This window comes from Peromyscus maniculatus, chromosome 23, assembly GCF_049852395.1.
Source record: "Peromyscus maniculatus bairdii isolate BWxNUB_F1_BW_parent chromosome 23, HU_Pman_BW_mat_3.1, whole genome shotgun sequence".
Taxonomy (NCBI): Eukaryota; Metazoa; Chordata; class Mammalia; order Rodentia; family Cricetidae; genus Peromyscus; species Peromyscus maniculatus.
The window spans coordinates 13686327-13704046 of record NC_134874.1 but is presented as its reverse complement, the minus strand read 5'-3'; the positions used below and the strand labels follow the sequence as shown (position 1 = coordinate 13704046).

At 54.4% G+C, this 17720-nt stretch overlaps 1 protein-coding gene across 1 annotated transcript in view; it reads left to right on the top strand.

The window, feature by feature from the left end:
* Positions 1 to 6463: 6463 nt before the first annotated feature.
* Cux2 (cut like homeobox 2) overlaps positions 6464 to 17720 on the top strand; it is a 191819-nt gene continuing 180562 nt past the window's right edge. Inside the window, exon 1 of the mRNA XM_015996833.3 lies at positions 6464 to 6570. The gene's annotated coding sequence lies outside the window, so the exon portion shown is untranslated. The remainder of the gene's footprint in view (positions 6571 to 17720) is intronic.

Below are 17720 nucleotides of genomic sequence, written 5' to 3'. Positions count from 1 at the left end.
TACTCTGTGTGAGTAAATCCTTCCTGGCTTCTCATTCTGTCCTTGTCCTCTGCCTCCTCTTCTCTGTCATCCTGACGTGGTGACAGTCTGGGTATCTGCTGGGAAAGTTTACCCACCCCAGCAGTCTTCAGAGGAGTCCCGGCCGCTCTTAACCCTGTGACTGTATAATCATTTACAGTGGCAGGCTTCGGGAGAGGCCTCGCTGCGGTTTCGATGGGAATGGCCTGAATTTATGGACACAGCTGAGGAAGGAAAGAAACCCTTCACCCGGGACCCTGACCACGGCAGCTCTCTGCCAAGCTCTCTTACCGATGGGCAGAAGGCTCTGGCGCTCTGTGGGATGGGTACCAGGCAGAGTCCCCAGGGAAAGCGGACTCTCCCACTCCAACCAAAGGAAGATTGCTGATGAAAAAACCAATTTATACTCATAAACAAGTAATTACGGAAGCCAATGAGATGGCTCAGATGGTAAAGACCCTGGCTGCCAAGCCTGAGATCAGTCCCTCGGCTCCATGTGCTGGAAAGAAAGAACTGGCTCCTGCAAGTTGTCTTTATACGTATAATTTATTTTCATTTTATGTTCGTGGGTGTTTTGCCGGCATGTGTGTCTCTGTAAGGGTGCCAGAGCCCTGGAACTAGAGTTACAGGCAGGTGCCAGCTGCCTGGTGGGTGCTGGGAATCGAACCCGGGTCCTCTGGAACAATAGCCAGTGCTCTTGACTCCTGAGCCCTCTCTCTGGCCCTCTAAGTTCTCTTCTGACCTCCAGATGTCTTCTGTGTCATGGGCACACCCCTCCCCAAATAAATAAATTGGTAGCAATTTTTTTAAAAAAATGTATTTTGAAGTAATTAAGAGCTGGGAGTGTGTCTCAGTGGTAAATTACTGGCCCTCGCATGCAGGAAGCGTGTCCTGTGTCCCAATGACAGCTCTTGTTTAAAAAAATCTGGTGGTTGACTTCTGGCCTTCACACGCTCATATGTGCAAATGCATGTGCCCTTGCATGTGCACATGCACATACATTCAATTAAACAAACTTAAGATGATGTGGAATTTAAGGGGCCACTAAATTGTGTGTGTGTGTGTGTGTGTCTGGTCTGTGTCTGTCTGTGGTGGTTTAATGTCTTTTCCTTGGCGTCCCTCTGGGAAGCACAGTGTGGCAGAATGTCCACAATCCTGCTCCAAACTTGCAGGCATCTTATCTGATCGGTGATATTTCACAGACATCTAAACACGGCCTCAGCACACAAATAAATCGCCCTTGTCTTCTTCAGTGATGGAACAATCGTCCTTTGTCCACTCAACCGCGCTGTTTTGTTGGGGGGGCGGTGTGTGTGTGTGCTGGGGAGGCGGGGGACACTGACCAGTTATCCACCAACCTTGACCTTGCTGTCGGTTTTTGCTTCCTCATAGATAAATGTGTACAAGAAAGACCCAGTGTATGATCTGAGGTTTCAGGGGTCCCCTGTGGGCCTTGGAAATTTGTCCCCCGCACCTAAGGCATGTTGTGGGTAGGGCAGTGTTGAGGCCTTGGTTGCCAGTAAAAAGGAAAGCCGCATACCCCAGACCTGAACTGGAGTCCTGGGGAGCAGGTCTCGGGGCTAGGGAGGACAGGAAAGGGGCAGTTAGACAGGGGCCGTTCAAACTTGAGGGCAACGGGAGGGAGACTGGGAACCAATAGCCCCAACTTCCTCTCCTTCCACCCTTGGATCTCCTAACAGGTACCCCATTGGTCAATCCAAATGTTAGTCAGACCGCAAGGGCGCCTGGGAAATGTAGTCCACTGAGGTCAGCAGGTGCTGAGTGAATGGGGGCGGGGAACTAGAAGGGGATACTCAACACACAGACAGGGCGACTGTTTATTTAAGTAGTGTTGGCATTGGAGGGGAGTCGGGCCCCGAGAGCCTGTCCCACTAGTGGGGTCCCTCAGCGGTTCTGATGGGTCATGGGGAAGTTGGCACCTGGCTGAGGCCCCCTCCCCCATCCTAACTTTGTGACCCACATTCTTTCTCGCCATCAATCTTGGATCACCGTGGACAAGGTTGGCATCTGTCCTCACTCTGCCCTCTGCACCCATGTGACCTGAAACTTGCCACGTCTCAGGACCTTAAGGACCCCACTTGCAGCCTGGGAGCACCAATCCCCGCCTGTCCACTGTGACACCAAGAGCCAGCGGCCCCGCATATTCTCAGGGCTTCCCGCACATCCTTGTCACATCGTGGGGGACATTATCGCACTGGTACCCATGAGGAAAAGAAGCCACGAAGGTAAACTGGGTTGTTCAGGTCTCTCAGCTTCCAGTGAGAGGGCCCGACTCAACGTCCAGTCCGGCCACTCTCTTTGAGAGCGACAGAGATTTATCTGTGATTTATTCGTGAAGTGTTGGCAGCCGGTAGGCACTTTATAAGGTGGTGGCTGCCAGCATGGGGTAGAAGGAATGGCTGCCTTGGTCCTTGCAGCCAGTCAGGGCAGAGGCTGGGCGGTGGACTTGACCGTGCCCCAGCCTCCCTGAGCCTCCCCCTGCAGGCGCCTGCCAGGCTGTGTCCCCTCTTCCTGCCTCTCTCAGGGTGTTCACACTTACAGATTAATTCCAAGGCTTGCCTCACTCCTTGCCTGGCAGCTGGGATGGGCGACGCCGGGCTCTCAAAGGGCATTTTCTTTTTGTTTCAGCTTTGATGCCGAGATCTCGAATATCATTATGTGTGGGGCTGAGGGCCCGCCGGCGTCTTCCTGGGGATTCTCAGTACCGTTTATGATTTCTCAAAGGATCCTGGCTGCTTCTGTTTTCTGGATGGGCTGCCCAAGAAGGGCATCTGTGTCCCTGTTGTAATTTCCTAACGTTCATCTGGGGGAGTGGGTGGCACTGGGAGTCCAGAACTCATCAGGGACCCACTTAAGTTTCTCTCTGTTAAAAAAATAAAAATAAAAAAAAAGGAAAGCATTTTATCACGATAATATTTAAAATTGTATTGCCTTAGTTCCAAGGTCACTTGCCTGCTGAGAAAGTCTGAATTTCCTGGCTTTCATGGACCACCCATAATAATATCACTTCCTAGAGCTAACTCTATTTAGGGGGGTAAATACCTAACTGCTTAATTCATTATTACTGAGTCGGAGACGGTTACAGATGTGGCTGGACCGGGAGCCCCCATATCTAATAAGGCGCAGGCTGACGATGTGCTCAGAACGTGGCTGGGAGAGAGACGGCTGAAATTTATTTTGTGAATAAAGCAATAAGCCGCTAAACAAAGCTAATATGTTTCAGCCGAGACAGAAAGACACGATCATTCAGTATTTATGTAGCAGCCCGTTCCTCAGTGGGACTGCAAGTTGCCGCCATTAAAACGGTCAGAATTCTTCAGAGACTCGGCTGTATTAAGTCATTTTAAAAATATCACAGACTTAAAACAATCTGAATTATTGGATTTCCTTGCTGCTCCTGGGTAAGCATGTTTGCCGTGGCAATTTCCTGCTTGGTCAAAGGTGCAGCCTGACTCGGTAAGGAATGAAGGAAAGTTGTTGGCAGAATCTTTATGTGGGTGCCAACCGGATCTTGATTTTGTGTCTGTGGTTCTAACTTTTAATTTTGACACAATTTTAGATTCCCCAAAACATCTCAAGGAAATGTAAACAACATGTGTTTGGGAGACAGAATCCTCACATGTTAGTGCGTGTACCGTCCAGGTCTCAGGTTCTGGAGAGAGAAATAGGTAGGTCTTGTCTTTGTTGGCATGGTTTGAGTTAGTCACAGACATGGCTTCCCCCTTTCCCCTCCTACCCATTTCTGTGTATTTTCTAAAAACAAAGCTATTTAGTTACATGGGACACAAGGCAAGGATCCAAATCAGAGAGTCAACATTAATGCAATAAATATGTTATCTGTTGACTTTGGTCCAGATTTGCCATCGAGTCCAGTTGATGGCCTTTGGAGACAAAGAAAACCCCTGGTCCCCCCTTGTAATCACTTTGTCAAACTGCTCTGGCTTCCTCCAGCCTGAAATATGTGCTCGGTCCCTCTGTTTGTTTGGAGTGATACTGACATTTTTTTTTTTTTTGAAGAGAGCAGTCCATTTATTTTGGAGAATTCCCCCCTCCATTTGGGATCGTGTGATATTTCTTCACAATTAAATTTAGACTCTGCACTTTGGGCAGGAATACCACACAGGCACAAGTCCTTCTCGGTACAACATCCCAAGAGTCTCGCCATAGCAGCATGTCCCGTGGAGGCCAAGTCAGGCATATGTTAAAATACTCTTTCGTCTGGAGCTCTGTTTGTTAAACGTGCTTTGAAAAGGTCTCACAATCTCTAGGTTGGTTTTTTTTTTTTATTTTAAATTACAGGTTTTTAAAGAACAGACTCAAAGACATGGAAGCTGCAAGCTGTACAGATCCTCAAGAAGAAAATGTAGCCATTAAAAAAAAAAAAATTGCACCGCATTAGTTATGAAATTTGCCTAAATTCATTTTGCAGACTGAGAGCTGTAATTTGAAGGCAGAGTTATCGAGAGAGGAAATAAACCACGTGTCACGTGCAATTTAATCTGGCAGGGAAATGGGGCCACTCGGAATTGCTAACTCGGCCTAATTCGTTTCGTCTCTGGGAAAGCTCCGCTTTGGGTCTGAGGAGTCTTTTCAACTCCCGAGTTAATGTATTTGCCCAGACGTCACAGAAAAAAATGTATGAGGACAGTCAGAGAAATACTGTATCCTACTTTAAATCACACTCCAGTTTTTAAACAGCGGGAGTGATGGCTGGGGGCGATCACGCCTTCCCCTGAAGCATTTAAGAAACAGTTATTTACATTACATTAAAAACTTTAATTGCCTCGAAGCACGTGCTCGGAGACACAAATATTGGAAAATCATCAAAAATATCCATCATGATTCTCTCTCCTTTACAACTCTTCTAAACTTCATCTTTTTTATAACCCACTGTATTGATCTATTGTCCCAGACCAAGAGTGATGCCCGAGTCCAAGCTGGGTCATAAAGAGAGAATATAATTTCGGTTGGCTGTCCATAAAAGCTGGTCTTTTGACAGAGAAGTGTGTATGTGTGTGTGGGACTATGGCTCTTCTTTTGGAAGGGGAAGTAAATGGGGGTGACAGTGTGGGGTAGGTGTACAGGTCCTGGCAAGGAGGGTCACGAAGAGTCGTGGGGGTTGGTGTGTCTAGGCAGGATGGCATTCTGAGTCCCTTCTGGAGGGTGAGATGTTGGGAGGGGTCTGGGGACTCGCAGACACAGAAAAGGAGAGGAAAATGTGAAATTGTACCGCTTGTTACCTCTTTGGTCCAGGGTCTGAGGAACTAACTGCAAAGGGCTTGGATCTCCCCCTCCCTGGGCTAAAGATCAATTCTCCAAAGACATGGAAAATGCAGGGAGGGTATGCTGGAAAGGGCTGGGGGTTCCCTGGCGGGTTGACCACGGTAATGATTACATGACCCCCACAAAGTGGTTAGAGGTCCGGAGCCCCTCCAGCGCGGGCCTGGGCAGCCTCAACCGATCCAAGCCTCTGTTGGGGAAAAGGCCTTTGCAAAGGTTTCTCTTAAGAGCACCCAGGAGCAAAGCTCCCTCCATGCCAGGAGTGAGCCTTGCAGGATAAAGTTGTGGGGTGCGCAACGCCCGCTAAATAATACCGATCAAAGCCCTGCCGTGAAGACTCAAAGCCACAGACACACAGGGTCTCGGGTCCCTAGCCAGGACCACGACCAGCAGCCCGCTCAGGTCCCAAGGCTCCTCCTGGGTCGGCGAGCACCGTGCTAGGCGCCGGGAGACTTTCCCACGGCTCCGGGGCGCCCCCTGGCGGCCACCACCGCAGCCCACGGAAGCGTGCGACGCGCGGGGTGGGGTGGAGGACCCGTGCTCCGTGCTCCCCAGGCGCGAGGCCACGCCGAGACCGGCCCTTCCTCCCCCGCCGCCCCGCCGCCCCGCCGAGCGCTCACTTTGTTCTTGACGGTCCCCGTCGCCCGCGGCCCCTCCGCCGTCCTTCCTCCCTCCCCAACACCCCCCACCCCCCACCCCCACCCCCCGCGCCCCCCGCGCATCGATCGGCGCGCGCGGCGCTGTCGATAAGTTTGCCGCGAGGAGCCAAAGTCAAGTGCGTGCGCGCGGGCGGAGCCGGGAAGCCGCGCTCCCGGGGTCCAGCCCGGGTGTTGGCGGCAGCCGCATCCCCGGCCGCGCGCCCGCCCCCAAGATGGCGGCCGAGGGGGGACCGCGGGGGGCCCGGGGGCCGAGGCCGGCCAGGGCGGCGCGGGCGAGCAGGGGGCCGCGCGCGAGACGGCGCCTGGACCTGCGGCGGCTGCAGGTGAGCGGGCCAGCCTGCCTTTGTTCGCCGCCGCCGCCTCCTCCTCCTCCTCCTCGATCGGCCGCCCGGACGTAGGGAGCCTCCGGGGCGGGAGGAGCGCGGGGAGCGGGAGGAGCGCGGGGAGCACGGAGAGCGCGGGCTGCGCGGAGAGCGGGACGCGGCTGCGCAGCCGCCCAGCCGCTGCTGCCGCCGCCGCCGCCGCCGCCGCTGCCGCCACCGGCTGCTGCAGCCCGGACGCTCGGTGCTCCTCCCGGGGCCGATCCCTGCGGGTTAGTCTCTGCGTCTTGCTTTCCCCCTCCGCTTCCCTCGGTTTGCTGTCCCCCCACCTCCGTCTGCTTTCCCTCCCTCCGCCTGCTTTCTGCCTCCCTCCTTCCCACCTCTGTCTTGCCACCCCCTCCGGTGTTGCTTTTCTCCCCCTCCTCTTGCTTGCTCCCCCATCCTGCTCCCCTCCCCTGCTTGCTCCCCCCCGTTCTCCGCCCCCCACCGCCCCGCTTCTCCTCCATCCCAGTCCCCCCAGGCCTGGAGCCCCAGGCCCGAGCGCGCGCAACTTTGCGCACCTGCCGCGGGGCGGAGCAGGTGCGCGGGCTGCGGCCCCTGGGAACTTTTGCATCCGCGGCCCGGGCTCGTGGCTCTGCCTCGCCAGCTCCTGCACCCTGCTCTCCCTGCCCCGGGTCCCCTCTAGTCCCCTTCACTCCCCTCTCCTCCCCTGGGGCGACGCTCTTCGCAGCCCCAGCACTTTTTTTCCGCCGTTCCTGGGTGCGCGCGGGCTCCGGGTGCCTCGGGGTTGGGATGTTTGCTGCCATCTTTCTGAGGCCCAGGGTTGCGGGGCCGGGGGTGGGGTGGGGTGGGGAGGTTCACAGCACCCCAATTGGAGACACACTCGGGTGCTCAGTATGCCCCCCCCCTCCCGAGGCTCCCCACACCCTGCATTCGGGCAGAGTCGCGGCAGGTGCGGCGACGATCAGGGGCGGGGGAAGCCGTGCGGATAACCGCGCTCTGAGAGCATTCTGCCTGGCCAGTGACATTCCCAGAGGACGTGACAGCACGTCTGGAGATTAAAAAAAAAAGGGGGGGGGGACACGACGGACCCACTTTCTCTTTTTAATCTCCCCGCAGATCTCGTTAAGTTGCCTCTGATAAGTGGCTCCAGCTCCTCTCTTCTCTGTCCCCACTTCTCGCTCCCCTCCTCCCTCAAAGCCATCGAGCCGGGGAGAGAAAATCGGGGCACTCAGGCATGCAGTTAATAACTGCGAGAGCCGTGCAATTCCTGGTCCGCGCCCGAGTTGAGGTTACAGTTTGGGGGCCGGCTGAGATGGGTAGGGTTGTAAGCCGTGCTTGCTGATTTAAAGGATGCTAAAGTGGCCTTTGGTGACGGGGTGGGGGAGAGAGAGAGAGAGAGAGAGAGAGAGAGAGAGAGAGAGAGAGAGAGAGAGAGAGAGAGAGAGAGAGAGAGAGAGAGAGAGAGAGAGAGAGTTGGGTAGCCACATTGGGCACGGCACGGAGGCCAATGGTAATCGTATTCCCTGCTAATGTTTGTAAATGAGACCCGGGCAGGCTGGGGGACAGCGTCTTTATTTATGATTGATGTTCTGTAACATAAGGAATGACAAGAACGCAGCCGACTAGAGGGGAGCGAGCAGCTGGGCTGGCGGAAGCCCTTAGCCGGGTGCTATTGTTATTCTGCTGGAGAGAATTGCCACGGTGAGGTTTACAGCGCCGGTATTTGCCCGGGGTCGGCGGGAATGCCACTTAACACAATTCTCATTAGATAAACTCGCTTTCCATCCAGGAGCCCCGGGCTGCAGGGGTGGTGGGAGAGAGGATGGCCCCCCGGGGGGGTGGTGAGGTCTGGGTGCGGCTTCCCGCATTGGTGTCTGAGCTGGGGGGTGTTAATGCTCGATGCTCTTTGCCCCTAGTCTTGGTGGGGAGTCCTTTGTGGAAGGTCACCCCGGTCTTGGTTCCAGCTGACTCCCCAAGGGTCTGCAAGCCTTTTGTTAAGGTCTTAGAACACACTGAGATAGAAAAGGCGATCTGAGCTGCAAGGTGGTTATTGGGGTGCTGGACAGGCCTGTCCAGGTGGCAGGGACTGGCCACACTAAGACCTCTCCCCAGCAGGGGATGGTGCAAGGGTGTGTGTGTGTGTGTGGAAACTCATTAAGACAATGGCTGTGTGTCTGGCACAAACAGGCTCCCGGGGAAAGGGGGGGGGGGCTCATCTGAATCGATGTAAAGAGGAGGGGGTGTCCCCCAGGGAGTTTGAAAAGGCTGCATAGTTCTAGAGCTCAGAGAAATGACTGGTGGCTACAGCATGCAGCTGCCCAGGCCCAGGCCAGCACAGCTGCCCACTCTCTGCCCTGGACTCGGACTCTTCTGTGGTCCCTTGCACAGGCAAAGCCCAGGGTCTTCTGGGCATCCATCTCTCAGCCCTTTGCCCGAGGGACCCCTTTCTGGTACATCCTGCGTGTGACTCCTCTTCCGCGGTCCCTTGCGTTTTCATTTCTTGCCCTCCACAGAGGAGAGGAAACTTCTACAGCTTATTGTCACATGCAGGTAGGAACTGTGTGGGTCTGTGCAGGCTCAGAGCTTGGGGGGGGGGGGTCCCTCACCCACCCAGGGCTGGTGGCCTGGGAGGACTGTGCGGCTTGTATCCTGGGTTGTTCAGGTTGAAGGTTTCCTTGCAGCTTGATTTCCTGAGTCTTAAAGTGACCGAGCCAGTAAAAAGCAGCCCCATGTCCCCAGGCTGGACCACATTGCTGACACTGCCCCATTTGGGACAAGAAAGGTGACCTTGTGCCAGCTGGGCTCTCAGCCCTCTGGAAGTATATATTTTTTTTAAACATGGAAACTGTCCAGTTAGTCATTATTTTTTTTTTTTTCCCAGCGCGTTCTCTGAGCACGGTGGAGTGATCGGGCTGGTTCTGGCTCGGTGGGATGGAAGTCAGTCAACAACCCCAGTGGTTGGGGACTTAAGGAATGACTCCAAAGGTCATTGGATGTGGGTACCCCACCCTGGCCCGCCTCCCTCACCTCCCCCACTCTTCTTCTTCCCCCCTTCTCTGCTGGTAGCCGCCCAGGAATGAGAAGAAAATGAGAAGAAATAAAATCGCGTCCTGAGTTAATGCTGGCATATTTCATTTGGTTATAGGATGGTTTTATGGGGAACATCACTAATGCGGGCATGTTTTATGGCTTTTCTGTGTATTATCGTTGTAACTGGATTCATGGGCTCGTGGTTTTTCTTTTCTATTTTCCTCGATCCCTACTCTCTTTTAAGTGATGTTCTGGGTCCTGGCCCCCCAGACCCTCTTTCCTCTCCCCTCCAAAGAGAGTTACTTAAGCTATGCAGTTACGGGTACCCAGTCTGAATGAGGGGATGGGGGTCCCTTTGCCCAGCTGTGTTTGTGGGAGAGGTGGGGCTGGTGGCCCCTCCCAGGAGACTTGGGTAGGAAAATGCCATCGCACTTTGAGCAATCAGTGGGACCCTCAAGATGAGCCAGCAAGGCTGGGCTTTTTAAAGGGTGTCTTACAGAAACTTCTGGAATGGCTGGAAGCCAGGTATTGCTTTGTGGAATATTGTTCCGTGCTCAAAGTTCAGAAAGGAGTGTGGATAGAATTAAAATATCATAACCCTGTGATGTTCAGAAGCAGGTAAATTTTACCTCTCAGCTGTGAAGTACTTAGACATTCATTAGAGCCCGTGACATAAGCCATCAGCCCTGTTGGTGATTCCTAACTTTGGAAACTTTGACAGTGTAGAATTGCTGTCTGTCAGAGCGGGGAGGAGGCAGGAAGGGTGTGCCCTGCCAGGCCCAGCATGTAGGAGCTCTAGAGGAGGGGGATGGGATGGGGGACAGGTGGAGAAGGTATGTGGGATCAGGGGAACCTGTTCTAGAAACATCTCAAGGTGAAGCCCAAACCACCGTCCCAGAGCCGAGGACTGGTGGGCCATTCCATCTGCCTTCCTGGTTTCCGAGTCCTTTCTCCCTTCCCTCAGAAGGAGCTGGCAGCAGATGTTGAGCATGTATTTACGGAGAGCCCAGCCATCATTTCTGGGCACCCCCTGCCCCCGAGTCCTGCTTAGAAATTGCTTCTCAGACATGGGCTTTCAGTTGGAGGGCCGGGCGTGAGCAGAGCACCCTTCCCCAGAATGTGTGTGTGTGTGTGTGTGTGTGTGTGTGTGTGTGTGTGTGTGTGTTGGGGGGGGGTGCGGTATCTTAGAATTCCACTTAAGGAGATGGAGACAGTTTGAGGAGCAGGCTGAGCACTGTGGCGTCTGGGTGGCCTGCGCAGAGCTGGTGGCCTGGGGGTTGGGGTGGGGGGGTACCGGCATATGCACAAATAAAATAATTGGCTTTCCCCCACCCACCCCCGTCCTTCTTCCTTTTTCTTTTAACTTGCCCATTAAGAGAGGATTCTGTCTTCAAACTTGACATTCTGTGAGGTAACCTTTCTTCCGGCAGATGGTGTCTTACACGTGAACACCTTGGCTGGTCTAAGTTTAGGCCTGGTTGATGGCAGCCGGGGGGGGGGGGGGGGGGGCTGCCCAGACACTGTGGATTTCTTTGTACGCCATTTTCTGCAAGGGGACCAAGTGCCAAGGGGACCGGTTCCTGGTCACCTGGTGCTGAGGCAGGGGCCTGGGACAGGTGAGGCTCAGGCGGGGCATGAAGTGGTCGTTACCCACCTTTTCTGTCTGTCTGTCTTTCTTTCCTTCTTTCTTTCTTTCTTTCTTTCTTTCTTTCTTTCTTTCTTTCTTTCTTTCTTTCTTTCTTTCTTTCTTTCTTTCTTTCTTTCTTTCTCTCTCTCTCTCTCTGTCTCTCTCTCTCTCTCTCCCTCCCTCCCTCCCTCCCTCTCTCCCTTCCTTTTTTTTAGATCGGGGCTGACTAGCCCAGGCTTCCCTCAGACTCTGGATCCTGCCGCCTCATCTTTCCAAGGGCTAGGACCACAGGCAACCCTGCGCCAGCCTCCTTTTGATCCTGGCCTTGGGACCTGCGTCTTCTAGGGTGGAGGGAGATTACCCAGCATCCCAGGTCTCCCAGGTGACAGAGCCACTGTGTGGGCAGACTGAGGTAGAGATGAAGGGATGAAGGGTGTGGGCCCCTCTGGATCATCAGTTCAAGGTGTTCCATTCTGATGGTTTAGGCCCAGCCTGAGCCCTGCCTGCTATGGCCGGTGTTGGTGGTGATGGTGGGGGCTGTTGGTCCCTGAAGCAATTTTGTTCTGAGACAAGAAATTCTTAGGGTGGAGTCCATTGTATGCCTGAGCCTCCCTGACTCCCTGGCAAAGATGGGTTGAAGCGGTTTTATAAAAAGAAGGGTATTTTCCTCTGATACATACGTTAAACTCCGAATTCCTTTGTTCCGGTGACTGCCATATGACCTGACCCCCCTCCCCTTCCCCATCTCTGCCCCCGACTCACTCTACCCTGCCCCTCTATCACACAGAACCCCCCCTTCCTACCCATGGCCGTTGCACATGTATTTCCTCTGCCTGGAACCCCACCCCCACCCCCCCACCCCCACCCCACCCCCGCCTCCCATGGCCTTCTTTGTCCTCAGTCTCTAATTATCACCACTCTCCCCCCAAACAGCCAAGTAAGTCTCACAGCTCCCCGTTTTATTTGTGCATATGTTGTGTGTGTGTGTGCACGCGCAGATATGTGTGTGCAGATGCGTGTGGGTATGCATGGAAGGCCGGCGGTTGGCATCAGCTGTCTCCCTCAGTCACTAGCCACCTTATTTTTTTGCGTCAGATTGTGATGCCTAGTTCTGATGGTTGATGGACATGGCCCCGAGTCTCCTGGAAAGAGCGTTACTGAGGGATGAGCTGTGGTGTGTCTGTGGGGGATCATCTTCATGGCTTTGGGAGGACCCAGTCGGAAAGCGTGCAGCACTGTTCCCTGGTTTGGGTCCCGGGTTGTGTAAGAGCCAGCCACAAGAGGATGCGTGTGTGTGTGTGTGTGTGTGTGTGTGTGTGTGTGTGTGTTCTTGTGTTCTCTCTGCTTCTGGTGGTGAATGTGCCTGGCTGCTTCAAGCCTTTTCAGGTTCCTCTGAGCCGTCTCCCCAGCCTGACTTTGTTGTTGTTGTTATTTTGTTTTGTTTTTGTTTTTTTGAGACAGGGTTTCTCTGTGTAGCCCTGGCTGTCCTGGAACTCGCTCTGTAGACCAGGCTGGCCTTGATCACAGAGATCCGCCTGCCTCTGCCTCCTGAGTGCTGGGATTAAAGGCGTGTGCTACCACATCCAGCCACTTGTGTGTTTTAATGCAAAGGTTTTAATCCAGGGTTTCTAGGGACCTGCATTTTCCCACGGGTTGACCTCAGAACTTTCTGGAGGGTGTGGTGGCTTTATGCATCCGAGGTAGCAGTTGTCTGCCACCAAATGTGGTAACTGTCTTCCACAAAGGACAATCACATACTTTGAGGGTCCTAGTTCACCATCCAACTCTGCCTCCATAGTGTGTATGGAGCCTTAGCCAATGAAAATGAACGGGTGTGTCTGGACTGTAGCCCGTAAGAGCAAAGAGGTGTGGCCCGCCATCCTCAATAAGTCAATAAAACTTTATGCACAAAAGGAGGTAACAATAGCCATGGATGGGCCTGGGGGCTGTGGTTATACCCCCTCACACCCTGGTTGTGAAATATCTGCCATATACGTGAGCCATTTCTGGATTTATTTTTCCTTTTCAAGTTTGAATGCATTTCCTCGGCTTTAAGACGGAAGCCCTGCCTGGCTTCCAGTCCTGTCTCCCATCTCACCGCAGCTCTGTGACCTTGAGTGGTGACTAGCCTCTCTGTGCCTTTCTCTTTCAGTGGGACTGTTAGTATTCTCCTACTCCATGGAGTACGGTGGTGTTCAGCAGAGCGGGGGGCGTGAGATCATGCTTTGTAAGTGCCTCGTTCCTTCCTAGGTATTTTTAGAGGGTGTGGGAGCAGCAGCCAGAACCTGCCGGCCTGGCAGGCTGTGTCTTAAGGCTTTTTGGGTGTTGCAGTGTGCTTTCCTAGTACCATGCAGGCCGCCTGCGGAGGTGATGGAGGTTGCAGCATGGAGCCCTCTCTGGCCCACGGGCACATCTGTCTGTCTGTCTTGTGGACGAGTCGGGACGTGAACCTGTTCTCGTGAAAGCTGTTGGCGTTGAGAACACGGGAGATGTTAACTCAGAAATGCAGCTTCTTTGGTTTCCTTGTAGATGAGTGTCCTTGAGTGCCGGGAAGGGAGTGAGACCCAGGAAGGGCGTTCCCAGCCGAGGGAACAGCCGGTGCAAACGCGGAAAGGATTGGGGGTCCACTGAGGGACAGGACAGCTGGAGGGTCAAGGTCACTAGCTCTCAAGGTTACTTGGTCCTGGTTGCTTGGCTGTCTTATCAGGTGCCTTGCGTCAGAAAAAGCTCCTTTGAGGGACCCCCAAGGCTCCCGATGGTCCTCCTGGAGAGAGACGGGTGTGGTACAGAGCCCAGTAGCTAGTTGCCTTCAAAAGTGGTCCCCAGGCTGCCTGCTCAGACCCCTCCCCACCCCCACCCCCAACCCTGCCTCTGCCATCCTCTAGCCAAACCAAACTCCAGTTCCCGGATATACGTTTGTCATTAGAAAGAAAGACAGAAGAAAATCAATCCCCAGGCAGGCGCGGTGCCGTGAGTTGGTTGTCTGCCCGGGGCTCCTGGAGCCCAGCAGTGCTTAAGACTGTGCGAGCCGCCGTCACTCAAACTGGACAGGACCAATGGCTCCCTGGGAGCCGCTCTGCTGGATTGGCTCGTCCAGTCGGCTGCCGAGGTGTGGGTGCTGTGGCCGGGGAAACCACAGAGATCACCCCAGCCTCCTTGGTGTGGCAGGTCTCCCTGAAAGGACCGTCACTCAGCAGCTTGTCATTTAGTGCCTGTTGTCCCCCATGAGCACCTATGGACACCTGCGTCGTCGGTAGGCCGTGTTGAGGGATCAAGTCTTATGTCTGCTGTTTAGCAGCTGTGTGGCCTGGGCTGAGTTACTTACCCTCTCTGGGCCATGGCTGCTCATCTATAATGTGCAGATAGCAGCAGTATCCCTCAGACTGAAGTGCTGGGAGCCCAGCACACAGAAGCGCTAGAGAGAGCTGGAATTTATAACTGCTATTGTTTTACTCCGTAGATGTGTGTTTACCACTCATGGGGACACTAATAACGATAATTAGTAATTATATAAATAATAGCGTAGCAACATAATTAAGATAACTTGTAAACCATGTGGTTAGAGGATACAGATATTGCGTAGATGTTCGCAGGAAGGCTGGGTGCCAGGGAGCGGCCAGGTGACAGGCACGGGCAAGGTGGATCCACACATCTGGACACTGGGCTTGTCACCGGACGTTGGGCGTGGGACCAAGCTGCGCCTGACTTTCTGGAAACAGTGACTCTTCAAGCAGAGATCCGAAGGCCGTGGTCAGGGAACACCCCCCAAGGCGGGAACAGCGTGTGCAAAGGCCCAGGGGTCAGAGATTCCAGCTGTGCTGTGGGAACTGCCTGCCTGGACGCTTCCCCTCCTCTCCCAAGGACGGGTGGTCGCTACACCGCCACACACTTCATTTTGTAACCAGTTAACCCACTTCGCTCACTTCTCCTTTCAATCTCACGACTGTGCACGGCGCTGCCGGGGGTTCAAATCCCAGCTCCGCCGCGTGCTAGCCGTGTGTCCTTGGGCAACCGCTTTCTCTTTGGAGGCTTGGTTTTCCCACCCACAGGTGGGCATGCAAGTGGGTGGCTCTGCTGGTCAGGGGTGCCAGGGAGTGTCGTATAGGACTCTGGCTCCAGAGAAGGTGACAGGTCCCAACCACTCAGCCTCCCTCCACAAGTGCCACGCAGTGCACGGGGGAGCTGGGACGGGCCCAGCGCGTTTCCTTTGCTTTGCTCCCCATCTTCCAGAAAGCGAGGGCACCTGACTAGGGCTCCCACTGCCGGGAAATGCCCTTTAAGGTGTCCATCAAATCCTGAGGGAGCTGCCGCTGTCACTGTGCCCTGGCCCTGTGGTCTGGCCTTGCCTGGTCCACAAGCCCTGTGCAGTTCAGTTTTCCTCCCTTCCATCCGTCTGGAACCTCTCTCTCTCTCTCTCTCTCTCTCTCTCTCTCTCTCTCTCTCTCTCTCTCTCTCTCTCTCACTTCCTGCCTTCTCTCTTCTCTGGTATTGTCACTGCTTCCTGGCAGTACCCAGCAGCCCCTTCCAACCACAGGCCCTTTGTTCTTACCCTCTGGCCAGCTCCCTCCCGGAGCTCTTCCTTTGGCTCGCTGACCCCTGCTTTTGTAGCCCCCATTTAGAGAGAACCCCATCATCCTTTCTGGGATACTCCTTACTCTGCTCCCGCTGATCCGATTGTTCATTCATTCATTCATTTCTTCCTTCTTCCTCCTGTGCTCCTCCCCTCAGGGAGTCAGACCACGGAGCACTCAGCTAATGGGAACCGGTTCGGCCTCAGGCCAGTGGTGAGCCTGGTTTATCTTTAGCTCTCTGCGTCTTGCTTTAGAAACCGGTGACCCCAATTCCAGCCCCCTTCTAATTAATGTGGCTGTGAGTTAATTTCCAGTGGCTGTGGGCCACCCGTGAAGGTTTGCCAGCCTCAGCCATCGGAAACTCAAAGCGCTTAGGGACGGCGTCCTGGGGATAGGACAGATACCATGCTTAACAACTCAGAGGGATCCAGGAGGAGCTGAGGGCGTGGGGACAGGCACTGCAGTCTAAAGACTGAGTCCATTCTGGAGACGGATCTGGCGTGAGCTGCCCTGGGACCTGGGCAGGGAGGCCTCGGGCAACCTCTCTGCCTCAGTTTATCTATTAGATCTAGGCCCCCCTCCTCTTGGGATGGGAGAGAAGGCACAGAGGGCCTTGATCGTGGCCTGGAGCCAGCTCGCTCCTCAGCAAACCAAATTCGTCTCCATGGCATCTCTTGCTCCCGTGTCTCTCTCTCTCTCTCTTTGGGGCCTCTGAATCCACTCCAAAGTGCCAGGTCTCTGCATGGGGGGTGGCTGCTCTGGCGTCAGATGGGAGGCGTCACTTAAGTTCCTGTGACGCATGGGTGCCCCATGGCCTCCTCTGACCCATCATAATCAGCCTCTTTCTCCTGCTTGGCCCGCTGAGAGCCAGAAGCGGGCCGTTGAGAGGAGGGTCCCTTGGCTTCGGGAGGTAAGAGCATGCGTGCCCTTGGAGTGCCCATGCAGCTGGGTGGCTCTTGCGTCTTTATGCGAGCCAGACGGACGTGAGAGCCCTTGGCTCACACTGCTCTGTGCATCCAAAGCCCCTGTCGGTTCCCATTTTATTATGCCAAGTCCAATGCCGTGTTTCCCACAAGTGGCATTGCCAGGATTATTGCCCAGGACCTGCTGGCCTCTGTGAGTGAACCTTGGATCCAGTATGGCCAGGGGTGCCTGTGCAGGGCTGAGCCCACTGTCCCCCCATCCCTGCTCAGGCCCCCCCTGCTTCCCCACATTTACCTCTCTGCGCCCCTCCCCTCCCCCCCCGCTCCTTTTCGAAACAGTCTCCTATGGCCTAGGCTGTTTCCAAACTTGCTATGTAGCCAAGGATGCCCCTTAACTCCTGATCTTCCTGCCTCTTCCTCCCCAGTGTGGGAATTACAGATGTGCCCACCACCCCCGGTTTATGCGGTGCTGGGGTATGGAACCCGGAGCTTTGGGTGCCCCAGGCAAGCACTGTGCCAAATGAGCCAAGTCCCCGGCCTCTGCAAATAACTTTCTACTACTGTCCACTCTAGGAAATGATCCTGGCCCCTGGGCAGCTCTAATCAGTGACTCCAGACCAATGGTTCTGAACCTGTGGGTCGAGACCCCTTGGGAGGGTCAAACGACCCTTTCACAAGGGTCATCTAAGACCATCAGAAAACCCAGATATTTAGAATTCGTAACAGTAGCAAAATTACAGTTATGAAGTAGCAACGAAAATAATTGTATGGTTGGGGGTCACCACAGCATGAGGAACTGAAAGGGTCGCAGCATTAGGAAGGTTGAGAACCACTGCTCTAGAACGTTCCTTTGTCTGGATGGATAGCGAGTGCTACCCGCCATCCAGCCCGCCCTCCCACCAGGGTGGGGCGGCATGGCACCCCCCCCCCCCGCCCCCCAGTCCTGTGGTCTGTGTTCCACAAGATGAAACTCCGGGCTGGACTGATAATAAGCAGCTATTGATTCCTGCTGTGGTCGTTATCAAGATTTATTTAGTCAATATGGCCTCCCCGCTCAATAAATCGTGTCGTTGATAAAGAAGGAAGGAGACGGACTTGTAGACTGTATTAAAAAAGTTTTTCAGATTTTCGTTTAACAGCTGACGCCACCCCCCATCCTTCCCAAGCTGAGCCCTGTAGCAGCGGCCCAGTCTGCCGGCGAACTTGACACCCGTGAATTTGATGTCCTCACCTTCCTGCCAGGCTCTGGTTCACCCCCATACCATCAG